The following is a 19745-nucleotide window of genomic DNA, read 5'->3' as shown; positions in this document are numbered from 1 at the left end:
ATCTTGGAGCAGTCCAACTTTGTTGTTGTTCAGTCACTCAATCGTGTCCAACTCTTAGCAACTCTTTACCTGCCTAAAAAACATGAACTGCAGCACACCAGGCTTCCCTGTCCATCACCATCTTCTGGAGATTGCTCAAAATCATGTCCATTGAGTCAGTGATGCCATCCAACTAGCTCATCCTCTGTCGTCCCCTTCTCCTCTTGCCTTCAATCTTTCCCCAAATCAGGGTATTTTCCAATGAGTTGACTCATTACATCAGGTGGCCAAAGTATTGGAGCTTCAGCCTTTGCATCAGTCCCTTCAATGAATATTCAGGATTGATTTTCTTTAGAATTTACTAGTTTGGTCTCCTTGCAGTCCAAGGGATTCTCAAGAGTTTTCTCCAACACCGCAGTTTAAAAGCATCAATTCTTCAGCATTTAGCCTTCTTTATGTTCCAACTCTCACATCCATACACGACTACTGGAAAAACCATAGCTTTGACTATACGGACCTTTGTTGGTCTAGTAACGTCTCTACTTTTTCATACACTGTCAAGGTTTGTCATAGCTTTTCTTCCAAGGAACACATGTCTTTTATTTTCATGGCTGCAGTCACCATCTGCAGTAATTTTGGAGCCCAAGAAAATAAAGTCTGTCACTGTTTCCACTGTTTCCCCATAAATTTGCCATGAAGCGACAGGACTGGATGCTGTGATATTAGTTTTTTGAATGTTGAGTTTTACAAGTCCAATTTTGAAAATTATAGACATAATAGAAAACAGAACAGACTGTAAGGGGGCAGCCAATGGAGAAGAAAAACCAGTAGAGTATAGTGTTATGATAAAGCTGGAGAATGCATTTCAGTGAGGAGGGAGACATTAGTGATATTCCATGCCATGTATTCCATTTGTATTACATGGCTCTACTTCTCCAGTAAGAAGACTGGAGAAGTAGAGCCATGTAATACAAAAGTAGCTATTATCCCTCTGATGTTAGCCATAAAGGTTTAGTGATTGGTCAAGGGTCATGGTGTCAATTGATGGTAAAGCCAGGAATTATGTGCAACTCTGCTAATATAGGTAGGTAGGTATATATATATATATATATATATATATATATATATATATATGTTTATGTTCATTCATTACCCATGCCTTCACACATGCTATGACTGATCACTCTATGTTAATCATACTGAAGCTTTAGTATTATATCTTGGACTAAATTGGAAGTTCTTTAGAGAAGAGAGATACATACTCAATGAGCTCACCTTTGCATCTAACACAGGACTCTGTTCAAAGAAGGTGCTTGGAGTTTGCAGTAGGTTGGGCAAGAGTTATGATTTGTGGTGATAACCATGTTAGAAATACAGGCAGAAAGAGTAGTAGTCAGTAATCTCCATACTACTCGACTCATGGATATTTCTTCTCACTAGAGAGAAAATATGTTTCCCTGGCCCTTTCCTGCTTCCAGTGTGTCCAGAGGCCAATTCTGAAACAAGCAGACATTGACTGCAAACAGGAGATATTATTTGAGTCTCCTAAAACAGTTCTTTATTCCCAAGTTTTCCAAGGTAGAGTTTTGGAGTACAAATGTAACTTAACTTTGTGACAGAATGTGATCTTTAGACACATTTGCTATTTCATGGTTCAGTTCACTTGACCTACAGTTCTCATAAAATCAGTGTTTTATAGCTAGTAGTTACCAACCATGGAACTGTAATTGTGATTCTTTAAAATCAATATACTTGTGGAGTCTAAAGTATTTTTGCTGTTTGAAGAGTAGAGACAGAGCTTACATTTATCCATATAGCGGTATTGCTTTAAAAGTGAATTATTTGGTTTTCCATATGCAGACTTGTCTTATTATATGTCAGTGGAGCCCCAGGTGTAAATGCTGACCAGGAATTTATTTATTTTGCTACCATTTAGTATCTGAAACAGGTGTTAGTGGTTTGGAAATGAAGGATACATCATCTGTGCTTCCATAGTCCATCGATTCTGAGACAGCTAGGACCTAAGGGAGTTTGGCCTGGAGAAAACACTGGTGACATGAGAACTGTCAATAAATATTTGATGTGCTGTCATGTGGAACAGGAAGCAGGCTTTCTCTGTTTGGCTCCAGCAGGCAGAACTAGAACTAATATATGGGAATTACATGGAGGCAGATGTGGTTTCCAGATTAGGAAGAACTTTCTAATCATTCAAGTTGCTTAAAATTGAAGAAGGCGATTGACTGAGGCTATCAGTTCTCCATTGTTTGGGGTCTTAAGGAAGAAAGTAGATTTCTTTGCTGCTATAGAAGAGTTCTTATATCATATACTTGCTCTGAGTGCGTAATCTCCAGTGCAGGTTTCAGGTCAAAGTAACTGAGAGCATGTGAGGTTGGAGAGTGCAGTATGAAGTGGGGGCACCACTGTCCCTGTTTCTCTCTTTCCCCCAGCATCTCACAACCAACAAATGTCCCAGTTTTCAAGTACACTGGAAGAACCCCAAGACCCGGGTAGTCAAGTTGGAAGTTCACTCATGCAGATTGCGATATCCTCAGAAACAAGTTACCCTTGGTTACATGTAGCATTTTGGTCCTCCATTTGTTCACACTTCCTATGTCCTTATCCCTTCTCCTCTAACCCTGCTTCCTTTTACCCTCCCCTGCTCAAATCTTTCTAGCATTCTCTCTGGAACCTCATTTCTGCAGTTCCTATATTCCTAAATGTTTGACTAGGTATCTCCTCTGGTTCCTTCAGTAACAAATATACAGCTTTATCCTGAGTCTTTTGTTTGACTTGCCTTCTTCCAAAGTGGGGGATTCTTATTTCTTATAATCCATGCATCATGTTTTGGGGAAATGGACTCTGGTTTTTTTTCATGATTTTCATTCTAAATCATTTCTTTTTCACTATTCTGTTAAAAGCTCCCATCCTATGAACTTTTTCAGGAGTGTTATCTTCCCATCTCTACATTCCACTCTCCTATCCATTTTAGCAACTGACTCACAGTCTTCCTCAAGTTCTGCCTTTATGTGGAGGACACCCAGTGTGCATTTAGACAATGTATCCAAGATTTAGGCTGCTTATATTCTTGACATTCTCCTCTTCCATAAATTTTATCTCTATTTTAATTCAGTTATCTATTCCTATGGTCAAAATTGTATTTTTTCAATTCCTACAATTGCAATTATTTTTAAGCATTTTATGGAGATATAATATACACACAAAATGTGTACATAGCATACATGTATAGTCTTGATGAGTTTTCTGAGCTACACACAACTGTATGACCAGCATAAGATCAAAAACATTACTAGCATCCAAGATATCCTTCCAGTCACTACATTCCTGAGAATAACCATAATCCATGTTGAATTAGTTCTGAAAATTTTCTAGTTTTTATAAAATCAATATTTTTGTGGCTATTTTTGTTGAACATTGTGTTCGTAGGCTATCTTGGTATCATTGCATGTAATTAACTCTCATTGCTCTATAGTATTCCATTATATGAAAATACCAAAATATGTTTATCTATTCTACTGGTCAGTTGGGTTTCAGTTGTTGGTTTCAATTGTCTATTTCAGATAGTGTTGATGTGAACAGTTGGATATATGTCTTTTGCTGAACATGTATTCTGTTGGCTGTGTATCTGGGAGTGATTCATGTAGTATTCATGTACTACATGTAGTATTCATGTAGTTTCCCAGGTGATGCTAGCAGTAAAGAATACCCCTGGCAACACAGGAGATGCAAGAGACTTGAGTTGTATCCCTGGGTCAGAAAGATCCCCTGGAGAAGGAAATGGCAACCCATTCCAGTATTCTTGCTTGAAAAATTCTATGGACAGAGGAGCCTGGGAGGCTACAGTCCATGGGATTGCAGAGTCAGACATGACTGAGCACGCGTGCACGTATGCATGTGTGTAGTATGTGCATATTCAACCTGTTTAGAAACTGATAAAGAGGTGCACTAATTCATGGCAGGATCTCCAGTTGCTTTACATGTTCATTACATCTTCATATGTACTTCTTTTCTCCCCCCACCACCCACTGTGCTGGCATACCACTGTGGCTTTGGTTTGCATTTTGGGTATCTGTTTGTTACTAATTTCTGGCTTAATCCCATTAATAGTCACAAACTTTACTGTGAATGATTTCAATATTTTGAAATGTAGAGCTCTTTATTGTCCATATTGTCCAATGCATAGTTGATTTTGGCAAATGCTCTACCTGTACACAAAAAAACTAAAAAAAAAATTCTGGTTTTGGGTGCAGTGTTATATGTGTGTTAATTAGGTCCAGTTCATTAACTCTTTTGTTCAGATTTTCTATATCCTTGCCAATTCCTGTCTCTTCTTTTATCAGCTATTGCAGGAGGTGTGTTAAACTCTCTTATTGCACTGCTAATGGGCCCAATTTTCTCTCTCTTTTTTTTTTTTGGCCATGCTACACAGCATGTGGGATCTTAGTTTCCTGACCAGGGACTGAATTTATGCCCCCCTGCAGTGGAAGTCCAGAGTATTAACCACTGGACCACCATGAAAGTCCCTAATTCTCCTTTCAGTCATAGCAATTCTTGCTTTGATTTTATTAAAGCTGTATTTTAGAGATAAATAGATTTAGAATTGTGCTATTTCTGTGGGATTGATCCATTTATACTTATGATAATCTGTATCTCCAGGGATGTCATTTTGCCTTAACCTTCTTCTTTTTTGTATATATATATATATATATATATAAAACTTAGTGCATGTGTTTTTTTAAGTACATTATAGTTAAATGTTTGATTTTTAATACAATCTAACAATTTTAATATTTCAGTGGAGTATTCAGTGAAGTAAACCGTTTGAACTTCATGGAATTACGGACAGTTTATTACTTTAATGAAAAGTGAAAGTGTTAGATGCTCAGCCATGTCCGACTCCTTGCAACCCCATGGTCTGTAGCCCTCCAGGCTGCTCTGTCCATGGAGTTTTCTAGGCAAGAATACTGGAGTGGGTTGCCATTTCTTAGTTTACATTATTTTCATAGTATTTTAATTGTTACCTTAGGGGTAATGTTGCTGGCCAAAATCTTGTCTTTCTTTGCCCACCTGTTGCAGAAACCAGTACTCGAGAAACCAAGCACCACACTCGGAGAGTTAGAGAACTCAGGTTTATTACGCCAGCAGGCCCAGAGGAGTTAACACTCCAAGCTCTGAGCCCCAAACAAAGAGGTTAAAGAGTTTTTATACACAGACAGGCCTGATTAATTGAGTTTGTGGGTTTGCAGAGGCTGGGCGATTGCAAAGAGCAGGACAGGGGTGAATGAGATAAGCTCTAGTTCCTGGTATTGTGAGTCCCCACTTTCTGAGACCTATGTGATCCAGACTTTGCAAGGAGCAAGCTGAGTTACAGAGGCAGAAGGAGCAGGAGGTTATGTAAAATTTTAATGTTTCCTCTTCACACCGAAGCTGAATAAAAAATATGGAGACAGTTTGCAAGAAATAGAAAGGTGGCTTTAATTTTCAGAGGAGAGGAGAACACAGTAGGTCCATGCCTCAAGAATTGTGCCCCCCACCACCGCCCCCCCCCACCCAGAGATGAGTCTAGGGGCTATATAACATAAGGGCTCACAGTCTGGAATCGGTGATGAGGAACAAAGGTGTTAGGGTCTTGATTTCTTCCTCTTGCATTGTTTCAAAGGCAGTCATAGGCTGGAGTCAGAAACCCAGTAACTGAGCCTGGCAGTTCAGTGGCTCTGGCCTTCTTTCTGATATGTCACTACAAGGGTAATGGTGTTGAAATGATAAACACCAGATACAGGATGTATTTAGCATAGCTGTTGTTCACTTGGTCATTTCCTCATGGACTGCAGAATCCCAGGCTTCCCTGTCCTTCGCTGTCTCCCAGAGTTTGCTCAGACTCATGTTCATTGAGTCGATGATGCCATCCAGCCATCTCATCCTCTGTCACCTGCTTCTCCTTCTGCCCTCAATCTTTCCCAGCATCAGGGTCTTTTCCAATGAGTATAGAGTCAAAGGTAAATAGGTGTGAAGTGTAGCTCCTGCAGTGTTAAGGGGCAGAAAAGCAAACTTAATTACAAAAAAACTAGGACTTTCAGGCCTGCTGTTCTCTTTATCTTCTTTTGTTCTCAAGAACAAGAAAGAAAAAAACTCATTCCTCTTTTTCTCCTTTTCACTGCAACAGTAACAACATACATCTTTGACTTATTAGAATATAATAAAAATCATTGGTTTTTATCACTTCTTGATTCATCTAAAAATTCTATAAAATTTTCACCATTTAGCCTTTTCTAACTTTATTATTATTTCTGTTTGGCATTAGCCATGCATTGTAGTTCTAAATATATCAGACACTTCACATGACATTGTATTTATTGTTTTGTGCCATCAATATTCATTTATATTTAGTCATGTTTTATCCTTTTTATCCTCTCTGGTGTTCTTCTTTCCTTCTCACATTTTTGCTGTTTTCATCTGGGAATATTTTCTTTCTGCTGAAAAATTCCCTTTTATGTTTCTTTTGGGCATGTCTTCTGATGGAAAAGTCACTCAACTTTTATTTTTTTGTTTGAAAATAGTTTTTACTCTGCTTTCATTTCTGAAGGTTACATTTTGCTAGGTAACCAATACTGAGTTGACAGTTGTTTTCTTTCATCACTTTAAAGATGACTTTTCATTGTTTTCTGAGTTCCATTAATTCTTTTGAGAAGCCTTACGTTTTTGTCAGGTAATTTTTTTTTTTTTTCTTTGACTGCCTTTAAGGTTTTTTGTTTTTTTTTTTTTCCTATTTTTGTCTTTGGTTCCAGAAACTTTTCTATAATGTTCCAACATGTGGTTTTCTTTTCATTTATTCTTCTGAGGTTGTTCAGAACTTATTGAGTCTGCAGGTTGATATCTTTCAGTAGTTTTGGAAATTTTTCAGATGATATGGCTTTAGATATTGCTTTTGCCTCCTCTTTCTTCTTCTTATGGAATTTCAATTACACATATTTTTGACACACATCTTCTGTGCTCTTATCTGATATTTACATGTTTTATTCATTCCACACTTCAATTTATATTTTTCTATGACTTGTTTTTAAGTTCCTTAATCCTGTATTTTTCTGTGAAGAGTCTGCTTATAAACTTATCTTTCATTAAATTCAGATACCGTATTTTTATGTTCTAGAATAGATATTTAATCCATCTTTAAAATAAATTTCAACTTTCTGGTAAAACTTACTCATTTTGTCCTTCTTTTTCATTAGTATCTTTAAAATATTATTAACATTTATTTTATAATCCCCACTTGTCAACTCTGTTATCTACTTCAGAGACTGGAATACTTGTTTTGTAAAGGGCCAGACAGTAAAAACTTTAGGCTTGTTCACTTGCATGATCTCTCTCTTTATTACTCAACCTACTATTAATGACATAAAAGACGTTATATATGATACATAGATAAATGAATATGGCTACATTTCAATAAAACATTTTTATAAAAAGAGACATTGTCAATATATGGCCCATAGGCCATAATGTATCTATCTCTGATCTGCTTCATCTTTGGGTTGGTTTCTGTTATATTTGTCTTTATCAGTTGGTCTTCCCTCTTTATATATCTAATAATTTTGGATGATATGCCAGACATTGTGAATAAAGGAACTGCAAAGGCCTTCTATAATTATGTTTCATCAGAGATTGTTTCCTTCTTTTGCACACAGAGAGGATCTGATCGCCTCAGTTCAGTCACCATTTGAGTTGAGCTGTGTTGGGTTTGCTGCTGCTGCTAAGTTGCAGCAGTTGTGTCTGACTTTGTACAACCCCACAGGTGGCAGCCCACCAGGTTCCCCCATCCGTGGGATTCTCCAGGCAAGAATACTTGAGTGGGTTGCCATTTCCTTCTCCAGTGTTGGGTTTGATTTTAGCTTTAAAGAGATTCAGTCTAGTTCTGGTCTGCTGTTGTTCCTACGGATTTATTACCCTAAGATTTTTATTGAAAGCCTTGTGGATATTTGTCTCCTTTGTCTTGAAAACTGCAGAGATTTATTCTTTACCTTCAGGGATTTATATCTTATCTCTTTAGCCTCCCACCTCAAAACAGCTTCAAAGTTTGGTAATGTCTTAAGAAGTAGAGTGGCAATATTTGAGGTAAACTCCTTCCTTTAGAAAATTGTTTTTTTTTTCCTTAGTAAAATAATATGTGGATAATTTCATTCTGCCTTTTAAACTGTTGACATTATACTCCCACCCTCCATTCAACTGTAATATTTAGAAAATATTTTGTAGAGAAAACAAATCATGCCTCTGAATCCTCTTCAGTATCCAATCTAGGTTCCTACCCTTGTGTCACCGCTAAAAGCTTTGCTAGTTATTCTTTCCCATAGTGTTATTCTTCTCCTTGACTCAATACTTAGTACATATCCAGATCTTACAAATGCCCCAAGCAACAAGATGAATGGCAATCCTTACCAGCTTATTTTAAGATAGTCTCATTCTAGAATTTTAGTTCACCTAGTTCTTATCGCTTTCACAAACCATAAACAGATATCTTTAAAAGTATAGTGTATTTAATATTTATCAGAAGGCACTGGCACCCCACTCCAGTACTCTCGCCTAGAAAATCCCATGGACGGAGGGGCCTGGTAGGCTGTGGTCCATGGGGTCCCAAAGAGTCAGACACGACTGAGTGACTTCCTTTTCACTTTTCACTTTCATGCATTGGAGAAGGAAATGGCAACCCACTCCAGTGTTCTTGCCTGAGAATCCCAGGGACAGAGGAGCCTGGTAGGCTGCTGACTATGGGGTCGCACAGAGCTGGACAGGACTGAAGTGACTTAGCAGTAGCAATAGCAGGCTTGTAAAACAAATATATACTTTTACATTGTTAGATTATTTATTCTCTAGGTTAATGCCTCTAATTGGAATTTTGGACTTAAAAACACATGACCCATACATGTAAATGAGTACAAGAAATTTTTATACAACTTAAGTTGTATTGTATATGAACAAATCTTTAGTAAAGCTAACCTAATGATCAAAATAAGAAGAGAGCAGGTTGGTATTTGTTTAATGATTTATTCCTTCAGTCAGTAGGTCTTTTACTTACCAAACGAATATACACAGAGACTGACCTAAGTTGTAGAGTATCTTGATGAGCAAACTTGAAAAGAAGTCTTCCTTCATGAAGTTTAAGTTCTGATGAGATGATGAATATATTTTCACATGTCTTTTGGCTGTTTTAATATGTGAATTACTCTTTGTATATCTTTCTCACTTTGCTACTAGGTTCTTGATCTTTTCTAGTGATTTATGATATATGTGAAGTCTTAGTGAATTATTATTTCTCCACTCTGTGTAGGGATTATGCTTTAAAAGATCTTCTATATGCAAAGATTAAAAATGCCAGACACCTATCTTTACTGCTGTTGCTTTTATGTTTAAATCTTGTATTTGAATACTTAGGCATAATTATGATAATGATCCAGATTTCTCTCCCCACCCAAATGGCTAACCAGTTATCCCAACATAATGTGTTAACTGTATTACTTCTACTCACTGACTTGAAATGCCTTTATTATTACCATATACTAAATTTTGATGCATACCTGTTCTTTTTATGTCTATTTTTTAGGATCTTTTCATATATTTAGATTACCATAGATTTAAATATCTGGAATGATACTATATTTGATTCAGAATGATAGATACAGAAAGAGACAAAAAGGAGAATGTGGAAAGGAGAATGTGGGTATTTTATAGGTGTCACTAGCTGAGATTTTTCAAGTGATGATTAAGCTAAAGCATGAGTAAGGAAATAGAGGTGTGCAAAGCCTTGGCCTGTATAACTGGAGATAAACCTGGAATAGTATGACATATTATAGAGAGAAGAATCTCTTTGTTGCCCTTTGTCAGACAACTCAGTCACTATAACAAACTATCCCAAATTTTAATGACCTAAAACAATAACAGTTTAATTCTCATTGAGGAAAATTCCAGTGTAAGTCCTTTGGAACCATGGGTCAGCTGGTTCTCTTCTAACTGGTGAGCTTGGCAATCCAGGTTTCTTCCATTTTCTGATTCTAGGCTCTGACTCTGCTCAGTTATGGTGTGAGAGAGAGTATATGGAAGAATACAGTGAGTATTTTAGGGATCAGAAGAAACCCACCCCTGTGACTCTTTTTTTTAAACTTATTTATTCATGTATTTATTTTTGACTATGCTGGGTCTTTATTGCTGTCCATGGGCTTTCTGTAGTTGCAGCGAGCAAGGATTACTCTCTAGTTGGGGTGCATGGGCTTCTCATTGCAGTAACTTCTCTTGTGGATCACAGGCTCAAGAACACGTGGGCTCAGTAGTTGTGGCTCGCGGGCTTAGTTGCCCTGGAGGCATGTGGAATCTTCCAGACCAGGGATTGAACTGTGTCCCCTACATTCAATTCAGTTCAGTTCAGTCGCTCAATTGTGTCCGATTCTTTGTAACCCCATGAATTGCAGTGCACCAGGCCTCTCTGTCCATCACAAACTCCCAGAGTCTACCCAAACTCATGTCCACTGAGTCGGTGATCCCATCTAACCACCTCATCCTCTATTGTCCCCTTCTCCTCCTGCCTTCAATCTTTCCCAACATCAGGGTCTTTTCAAGTGAGTCAGCTCTTCTCATCAGGTGGCCAAAATATTGGAGTTTCAGTTTCAACATCAGTCCTTCCAATGAACACCCAGGACTGATCTCCTTTAGGATGGACTGGTTGGATCTCCTTGCAGTCCAAGGGACTCTCAAGAGTCTTCTCAAACACCACCCTTCAAAAGCATCAATTCTTCAGTGCTCAGCATTCTTTATAGTCTAACTGCCACATCCATACATGACCACTGGAAAAACCATAGTCTTGACTAGACGGACCTTTGTTGACAAAGTAATGTTTCTGCTTTTTAATATGCTGTCTAGGTTGGTCATAACTTTCCTTCCAAGGAGTAAGCATCTTTTAATTTCATGGCTGTAATCACTATCTGCAGTGATTTTGGAGCCCAAAAAAATAAAGTCTGATACTGTTTCCACTGTTTCCCCATCTATTTGCCATGAAGTGATGGGACCGGATGCCATGATCTTAGGTTTCTGAATGTTGAGCTTTAAGCCAACTTTTTCACTCTCCTCTTTCACTTTCATCAAGAGGGTCTTTAGTTCTTCTTCATTTTCTGCCATAAGGGTGGTGTCATCGGCATATCTGAGGTTATTGATATTTCTCCCAGCAATCTTGATTCCAGCTTGTGCTTCTTCCAGCCCAGCATTTCTCATGATGTATTCTGCATATAAGTTAATAAGTAGGGTGACAATATACAGCCTTGGCATACTCCTTTTCCTATTTGGAAGCAGTCTGTTGTTTCATGTCCAGTTCTAACTGTTGCTTCCTGACCTGCATACAGGTTTCTCAAGAGGCAGGTCAAGTGGTCTGGTATTCCCATCTCTTTCAGAATTTTCCAGTTTATTGTGATCCACACAGTCAAAGTCTTTGGTGTAGTCAATAAAGCAGAAATATAGTGCAGGAGCAGCTGAGAGGAGCTACCCCACGTCCAAAGTCAGGGGAGGCAGCTGAGAGGACATACCCCACATCCAAGGTACGGAGCAGCAGCTGTGCTTTGATGGAGCAGCTGTGAAGAGATACCCCACTTCCAAGATAAGAGAAACCCAAGTAGGATGGTAGGCACTGAGAGAGGGCATCAGAGGGCAGACAGACTGAAACCACAATCACAGACAACTAGCCAATCTGATCACACGGACCACAGCTTGTCTAACTCAATGAAACTAAGCCATGCCCTGTGAGGACACCCAAGATGGAGAGGTCGTGGTGGAGAGGTCTGACAGAATGTGGTCCGCTGGAAAAGGGAATGGCAAACCACTTTAGTATTCTTGCCTTGAGAACCCCATGAACAGTATGAAAAGGCAAAAAGATAGGACACTGAAAGATGAACTCCCCAGATTGGTGGGTGCCCATTATGCTACTGTTCCCTACATTGGGAGGTGGATTCTTAACTGCTAGACCACCAGGAAAGTTTAAATGCATGTGTGATTCTTAAAGATTTAATAGAAAAAACACAGTGAAAGTAGAAGGCACCCACATTGTAAGTACGTTTTTAAAGTGTCAATATCAGTAAATTTTAAATTACTTTGTCAAATTGAGATAAAAGTTTTTAAGTTCCTACTCTCAATGTCTATATTTATATCATTGTGGACCAGTAAGAAACAATGGACAGAGAGTGTGCCACAGACTTCACTTACAGTGGTGTGAGCATGTAGTCTTTTGGACTGTTGTCCAGAACACGATGACACCATCTCAGCCTAAATGCAAGAAAGGTTGGGAAATGGTTTCACCTGTGGTTAGAAAAATGAAAAATATTGGTGGGCATCTCATCCATTCCTGCTACGGAGTTCCAATTAATTTAAATCAGATTTATTGTATTCCTTGCTTAATGTCCCTTTCTGGGAAACTGTTGCCTAAGCAGTACAGTCTGAATACCTTAGCATGACAAATTTATTCAGGATTTGTTGTGTTTACATAGCTCTGTTGTTGTTGCTGTTTTTGTTGTTTTATTAAAGCACTTGACACCCTCTGCTATATGTACTTTTTACACATCTAACTTTCCCACTAGAACCCAGGTCTCCTGCATTGTAAACAGACGCTTTTACTGTCTGAGCCACGGTAGCACATAACTTTCCCACTCAACTATCAAAATCTAAGTCTCATTTTTACAACACCTTCTAATAGTGCAGTATTTGATGCCTAGAAAACTTTTAATAAATGTTTGTAAGCTGAATTAATTAACATATTAAGCATGGGGATTTCCCTGGTGGTCCAGTGGCTAAGACTCCATGTTGCAAATGCAGGGGATCCAGGTTCAATCCCTGGTCAGGGAACTGGATGCCACATGCTGCAACTAAGATTTGGCACAGCCAAATGGATGAATATTAAAAATATATATATTAAACATGATATTATTTGATTTGTTTTATTATGCAAATGTTCTTATTATCAAATTGAAGGAAGGATTTGAAAGTTGGCAAGATTGGAAGTAAGAATATTAATTAGGAAATAATTTTTAGTAATCTAAATTAAGTATGTTAAAGGTCTTAATTAAAAGATCACGGAGATGAAAATAGGGAGCAGAAACAACAAAGTTTCTGGAGTTTGAGTAAAGAGGATTCCTTCACTGATTGGTGATTCAGAATGAAGAATGACTTAGATTTCTAGTTTGTAGGACTAGTTGCATTTGATAGCAGCAACATAGAGGACACAGGAGGATGTGTGAGTTTGAATGGAAAAGTACGAGTAATGAGCTCAGTTCTGGTCATGCTGAGCTTGAGATCCCTACAGAATAATGCACGGTAGTTTCTATGATCTTCATGTTGTAAAGTCTGTGTGGTTCTTTGTAAACCAAAGAGAAGAACTATTATCATAATGACTTGTAATATATTTCCTCCACTTCAATATGAAAAGCTTCCTCAAATTTTAAAATACATTGGTTTGAAAGAGGAATTCTAAACTCTAGAGGGGAGCTATGGTTCATGGCCCCTTTGAAGGGTAGAGATGAGTGGAGAAGGGGTTTAGAACAGGCATGTTAAGAAGCTTATCAGGCTGCATTTCAATGCTCCCCTCTAGTCCTCTAGAACTAGATGGGGGGAGTTTTTATTCTCCAACCCATTGTTTGTGATCTTTTTCCATAGACTGCTTTCTTCCTTTTACCAATCTCTGTCTCCACCCACTCCTACTTCTCATATTGCCTACACTCCCTCCCCCCACCAATTCTCATCCTGAATCCAATGTGCTCACTCCCTCTCTCAGTCCCTTAGCTCTTTGTTAGCCCTTCTGTACTGCATGCTGTGTGCTGTGCTTAGTCACTCAGTTGTGTCTGACTCTTTGCAAGCATGGACTGTAGCACGCCAGTCACCCTGTCCATGGGGATTCTCCAGGCAAGAATAGTGGAGTGGGTTGCATGCTCTCCTCCAGGGGATCTTCCCAACCCAGGGATCGAACCTAGGTCTCCTGCATTGCAGGAGGATTCTTTACCATCTAAGCCACCAGGATCTATGATTTTACTTTGCATTCTAGATACTTATGGGCTTGCCTATTCCCACTAGGAGATAATAAAGGGTTTTTTTGTTTGTTTGTTTTGTCTATTGCCTTTTTAAGGGAGAAACCATTGCTTAACTATGTATAGCTTGCTCTATCAGAATACACACTATACGAAAAATGTGATATGCCTCAATGAATATATTTGGAATTCACCTAAATTGTTCAGGAATTTCAAATTGTAAAAGGCAATTTCAGCTAAGACTAAAGAAGAGCAAATTAGACAAAAGTGATGGGTAGTTGAATGTAGGTGGGAGATTACATCTTCTTAGTCTTCTGTTTCCATTTTAGCATACTTCTCATGGAGTAAACAATCTCTTTTTGCCTCTTACACATTTCTTCTGGGTGAGAGAAGCATGTTATCCAGTTAGTGGATTTTGAAAAAAAGAAATGAGTTTGAATAATTCAGTCTCAATGTGCTTGGTTTCTTGTTTTTGTTTGTGGGTCTCTGACCCTCAGATATACCTGGCTCGAGAGAATCTACTGTCTGATTTACTCTCCTTCCATGGAATATGTTTATTGTGTCAGGATCTTTGGCTTCAAGGGAGGCCTGGAGTTGTACATAGCTTTGGGGATGGGAAAAGTATAGTCTGATTTGGTGAGGGAGTGTTTCTGGGCCTACCAGTTCCCTCACCACCTTCGTCAGAATTGAGGTGGTCATTTTCATAATAATCTCCTGTTATTGTCTGTCTTTCTATTAAGGTATAGTTGCCTTTCAGTGTTGTGTTAGTTTCTGCTGAACAACAAAGCAAATCACCTATATGTTTACATATATCCCTTCCCTCTTGGGCCTCCCCTTCACCCCACCCCCATCCCACCCATCTAGGTCATCACAGAACATCAAGCTGAGCCCCTGTGCTGTACAACAAGTTCCTACTAGCTACTTGTTTAACACAAGGTACTGTATATATGTCAATTTCAATCCCCCAATTGATCCCCCCACACCTCCCACCTCATGTCACATGTCCATTCTCTACCTCTGTGTCTCTATTCTCCCCCTGCAAACAAGTTCATCGGTGACATTTTTCAGATCACATTTTTTAAAAAGGTAAATAATAAAGAGCAGGAAAGCAAAGCTAAAAGAAACAGCAGGTCTAATGTATTTTTCTGTGAGTGTCTCAGGTCTCCTTAAGTGTTTTCCTGTTTTGGCTCTTCAAATCCAGCCTAAGCTAAAATGAAGAGGTATGATAGATGCTGTTACACATATGTGCAGTTCCCAAAGACCCCAGTAGGGTAAAGACCAAAAGGAAGCAAAACTAAGAGAAGATAAAACAGGAGAGCTGGGTTCGATCCCTGGTTTGGGAAGATCCCCTAGAGAAGGGAATGGCAACCCACTCCAATATTCTTACCTGGAGAATCCCATGGACCGAGGAGCCGAGTGGGCTACAGTCCATGGGGTCGCAGAGAGTCGGACAGGACTGAACAACTTTCCCTCACTCACGCACCATTTTTCTAGATTCCACATATCCTGTATTTTCTTTTTCCACTGGTTTCAGAGGCAGAAGAGGGTCTGTGGTGGGCAGAATTCTAAGCTGACCGCCAAGATTTCCCACTCTCTTCCTTTGTATATGTGGCACAGTTTACCTTAGATTAGGTGATAAGGGGACTTTGTATGAAGGAACAGAGGAGGTATTCAGGGATTGAGAGAAACCACTGGCTAGCAACCAGCAAGGAAGTAGGGATGGTCTCACAAATGAGTTATGCTAACCAAAGAATGGGCTTAAAAGGGATTTTCTCTGAGTGTCCTTATGAAAATACAGCCCTTGATTTCAGCTTGTGAGAGTCTAAGCAGAGATCCAAGCCCTTCTGTGTCAGATTTCTGACCTATAAAACTAGGAGTTAATGTGTGAGTGTTATGTTAAGCTACTAGTTTACACATGGATAATCTTTAAGAAATCAAAATCTCTACAAAAAAGAAGATTCTGGGACAATAGGGGGTGATAACATAATTTTTGAATCTCTGCAAATTCCCCTCTAGAAACAAAAAACTGAGAATGTAAAACCAAAACCCATCAATAGCATTTACAAGCAAACTAAATAACAAGATAATTCTCTGTGAACTCCAAATACAAATGGGGAGAACTAAACCAGAGCTGCAAACCTACCTGGTATCAGGCCAGACTGGGAGGAACTTCTATGATAATTCTCACACTGTTTTTTAGTTCAGTCTGCTACAACAATAAGTCCCCCAACACTTTCAACCAGTTTTGCTATTTAAAAACACAAGTATATCCTGGTTTTTATAACGATTTAGTACCTAAACATTTAGCTTCTCTGGGTTCTCTGGTTTAAATCAGCCTGCACTGAGTTTTCCCTATGACAGTCTTAGATTGGAGGTGTTTACCATCTGCTAGTCAGTTATTCCTGTCTGTTTGCCCTGCATTTTCTAAAGCTGTGCTGCTCTTGTTTTGTCACTCTTTGTCTTTGTGGGTTTATGCCTTTTAAAAAATCCATTTTACCGAGACTGTGTTGGCGTTTCAGGGAAAGGTAAGATAAATGCATTTGTTCAGTCTCCCATGTTTTACCACATGTTTGACTTCAACATTTAAAGAGCAAAGAGACTTTGAATAGATTTGCCCCCAGTCAAAGGGAGATGGCAGCCCTCCTTCAGAGCCCCATTCTGCACAGAGTTCGTCTATAGGAAGCGTGCTTGTGTCTGCCTACGGCCAATTATTTGCTTCTTAACAAAATGACCTTCTAGAAGTATTCCACACACTTGTTGAGAAAGATTTCTTAAAGGTTCAGAAGGACACAAAGTACTTACTTTTGAAAAGGAGAATTGGTGGGGGATACAAATGGTGACAGGAAAATTCTGTTCTTTCCTGCATATAATATGTTTACGCAATAGCATATATTTGTTATTAAAACTAAAATAATTACACAGATAAATTTAACATTGTGGTATATTTTTCAGCAAAAGATAGAAAGGAAGGAATGTAGGATGGATGGGGGGAAGGAAGGAAGGAGAGAAAAAAGGGAGAATTCCTTGAGAATGCACAGCTACATTTAGGTACCTCGATAGTCAATAGTGATGAGGACTTAGAATCCTCAGTGGTTTGTCAACAGCAATGATGAGTTGACAGCAATGATGATGGCCACGACTGCCTTTCATTTTACTTTGGATTTGAATAGCATTTGGGCTTTGCAGTTCACTGCCTGGATGCCCTGCTTTTTCTCTCAGTTCTAACTAAGCTTTGCTCATGCTTCTTTGTTAAATACCAATGAAATTCATAGATCTTTGCCACCTTAAGCTGTAAGAAAATTCAGTGCAAAATCCTGGCTTATATAACTTTGAATTCAGACCTTGACAACTAGACAGGATTTATCTCATGCATATGTATTAATTTTAAGTGCTTTTCTGTAACAGTCATTTGACATTTAATATACCATAATTGTATTATTAAATTTAAATGCATATTTGCAATTCTAAAAGCACTACTGAACTTTATGGGTGAAAAATACGTTCTCCTTCACCTTGGTTCCTTCTCACCCACCGGCTCTTCTCTAGGCTTTATTATCTCTGCTACCCTTACATTGATTGGAGCCCCTTCTATATTTTTCTCAACATCAGATTCCCAACTTCCTATCTTTTCCCACTTCCTAACAATCTCTCCCTGGTCGAGAGACTAAGATCACACATGCTGCACATTGGTGGTTAAATAATAAAAATAAAATGTAAAAAAGCAAAACAAAGCATCTCTTCTTATACATTTAAAAAAGAATTAAGTGCTGCCGAATATCTAGCTCTTCACTGAAAACTCTTGACTTTGACCTTGACCTATTATAATGGCAGGTGTCAGTGGGGTCTTAGCGCTTCTTTCAACACCATCATTTTTATTAGAAATAAAACTGAGACCCAGAGAAATTAAGACTTGGATTAACCTCATCTGTGGCAGAGTGGACAAAAAGGTCCTGGTCTATGACACATTCTCTAGTGCTCCCCATTCATCCCATTGGCTGCAGCCACACAAAACATCTTGTGAGTTCCCTGAATGTGACCTTAGATTTTTATGGCTCTTGTCACTGCCACACACTTACATCTGCTCTTTGCCCTGCCAGGTACAACTTTTCCAACTTCCCCTGTAGAGTTAAGTTTTATTAATTCATCATTGGGTTTCCCATGTGGTGCCAGTGGTAAAGAATCCTCCTGCCAACACAGGAGTTATTAAGAGCTGCAATATGATAGCCAAGCATTGCCTTCCTGGAACATGTTTCTTCATCTTCCTCCACCACTTCTGTCCTCTGTCTGCCTCAGGTGCTCTGGTCCTGTGTTCTGCTAGCACCTGAGTTTAGTTTCTATTTGTACTTAATCACACAGTACCTGTATTGAATTTGCCTGTTTATTAACCATCACCCCCTACTAGAATAGGAGCTTCTAGGGGTCAGGGTCTGTGCATTATTTAACTTTCGATTCTCAGGATCTAGCATAGAGCCTGCCATAGAAGGATTAAGTTTTTTTTTGTTGGACTGAGAAATTAAGGCTGCTAATCTCCCTACTACTTCTCTTAAGCCCCTTTTAGCACTACTAAGCTTTGTGAGTAAAAAAATATATCCTCCTTCCCTTTGGTTTCTTACTATGTGCCGGTTCTTCTCCGGGCTGCTCTCACCCTGACTGAAATTCCCTGCGCCTTTCTCCATTTCAGCTTCTCAGTTTCTGTCCTTTTCCATTTCTCAGTGCTTACTGTGCTTCTCTCTCTGCAGTGCACATTCCCTCACGCTTAGCTACTGCCTTCCTTTTTTGGAAGGAAATTGCATTTCTGTTCTATGTGGGAATGTCTAGTGCTTCTCTTCACTGCAAAACATTTTCCCCCAGTCGGCGCCTCTCCCAGTCATATGTCTCCAGCACCACGGAGGGCGGCTTCCTGCTCAAGAGGGAGGTTATCCTGTACTTTCAGACCCTCAGGCTGGGGAAGAGTGGACTTCAAGCAATGCACAGGCTCTGATTTTATTGATATCTGCCTCCCTCTACAAAAGCTATTTTAGGGAGATTCTCTGAGGGTCTAACAGTTTAAACCAGTCATTATCTCTTTCCTGCTCTGCTAAAATTCTTGACCTGTTAACCCAATAAAGATGTGTGGTAACAGGTACTACAGTGTACCTCCTTCTTTTTAGACTTTTCTGGACATGCCCAGTGTTGATGTTCGTGACAAAATAACTTTCCAGTCAGTCCACCACACATTTTACCCTAAAAGCCAGGTTTTAGGATGATTCAGCGACCTCCCTACTCCTGCTTCTTTGAGTTTTCATTATAGTTTGAGCAATCATTTTCTAAAATTTAAATTCTCTGTCATTGAAAAAATTCCATTTTCCTTCCTAGCAGTGTCCCACCTTCAAGGAGGATTATACTATAGGACTTGCTTTGAATAGAGAAATATAATTGTATATCACTCCTGAGTAGATACTTTCAGAGTTTACAATAATTCCTTTTCATTCTGCCACTCAAGATAGAAGTTATTCTGTTAACAAGGTCCTAGAAGTAAAGATGATACAATACAGAGCTTCAGCGGACCCATTGCAAGCATGTAGCCTGAGCAAGAAATAACATCTTTTGATAAGCTGCTGGGATGGTGGTTATAACCAAATGTTAACTCAACACATGAATTTTCAGGGGACCCAAACATTCTTTTCTCCTTTGCTTTTCGCTTCTCTTCTTTTCACAGCTATTTGT

General features: G+C 38.9%; 1 long non-coding RNA gene across 1 annotated transcript in view; it reads right to left on the bottom strand.

Moving 5' to 3' along the window:
• Nucleotides 1-5563: 5563 nt before the first annotated feature.
• Nucleotides 5564-19745, bottom strand: part of LOC129623415 (uncharacterized) — a 98482-nt gene continuing 84300 nt past the window's right edge. Inside the window, exon 6 of the long non-coding RNA XR_008700516.1 lies at nt 5564-6017. This is a non-coding gene — a long non-coding RNA (uncharacterized LOC129623415). The remainder of the gene's footprint in view (nt 6018-19745) is intronic.

Source organism: Bubalus kerabau, chromosome 11 (genome assembly GCF_029407905.1).
Source record: "Bubalus kerabau isolate K-KA32 ecotype Philippines breed swamp buffalo chromosome 11, PCC_UOA_SB_1v2, whole genome shotgun sequence".
Taxonomy (NCBI): domain Eukaryota; kingdom Metazoa; phylum Chordata; class Mammalia; order Artiodactyla; family Bovidae; genus Bubalus; species Bubalus kerabau.
The sequence above is the reverse complement of the archived record's forward strand: the minus strand, read 5'-3'. Positions and strand labels throughout refer to the sequence as shown.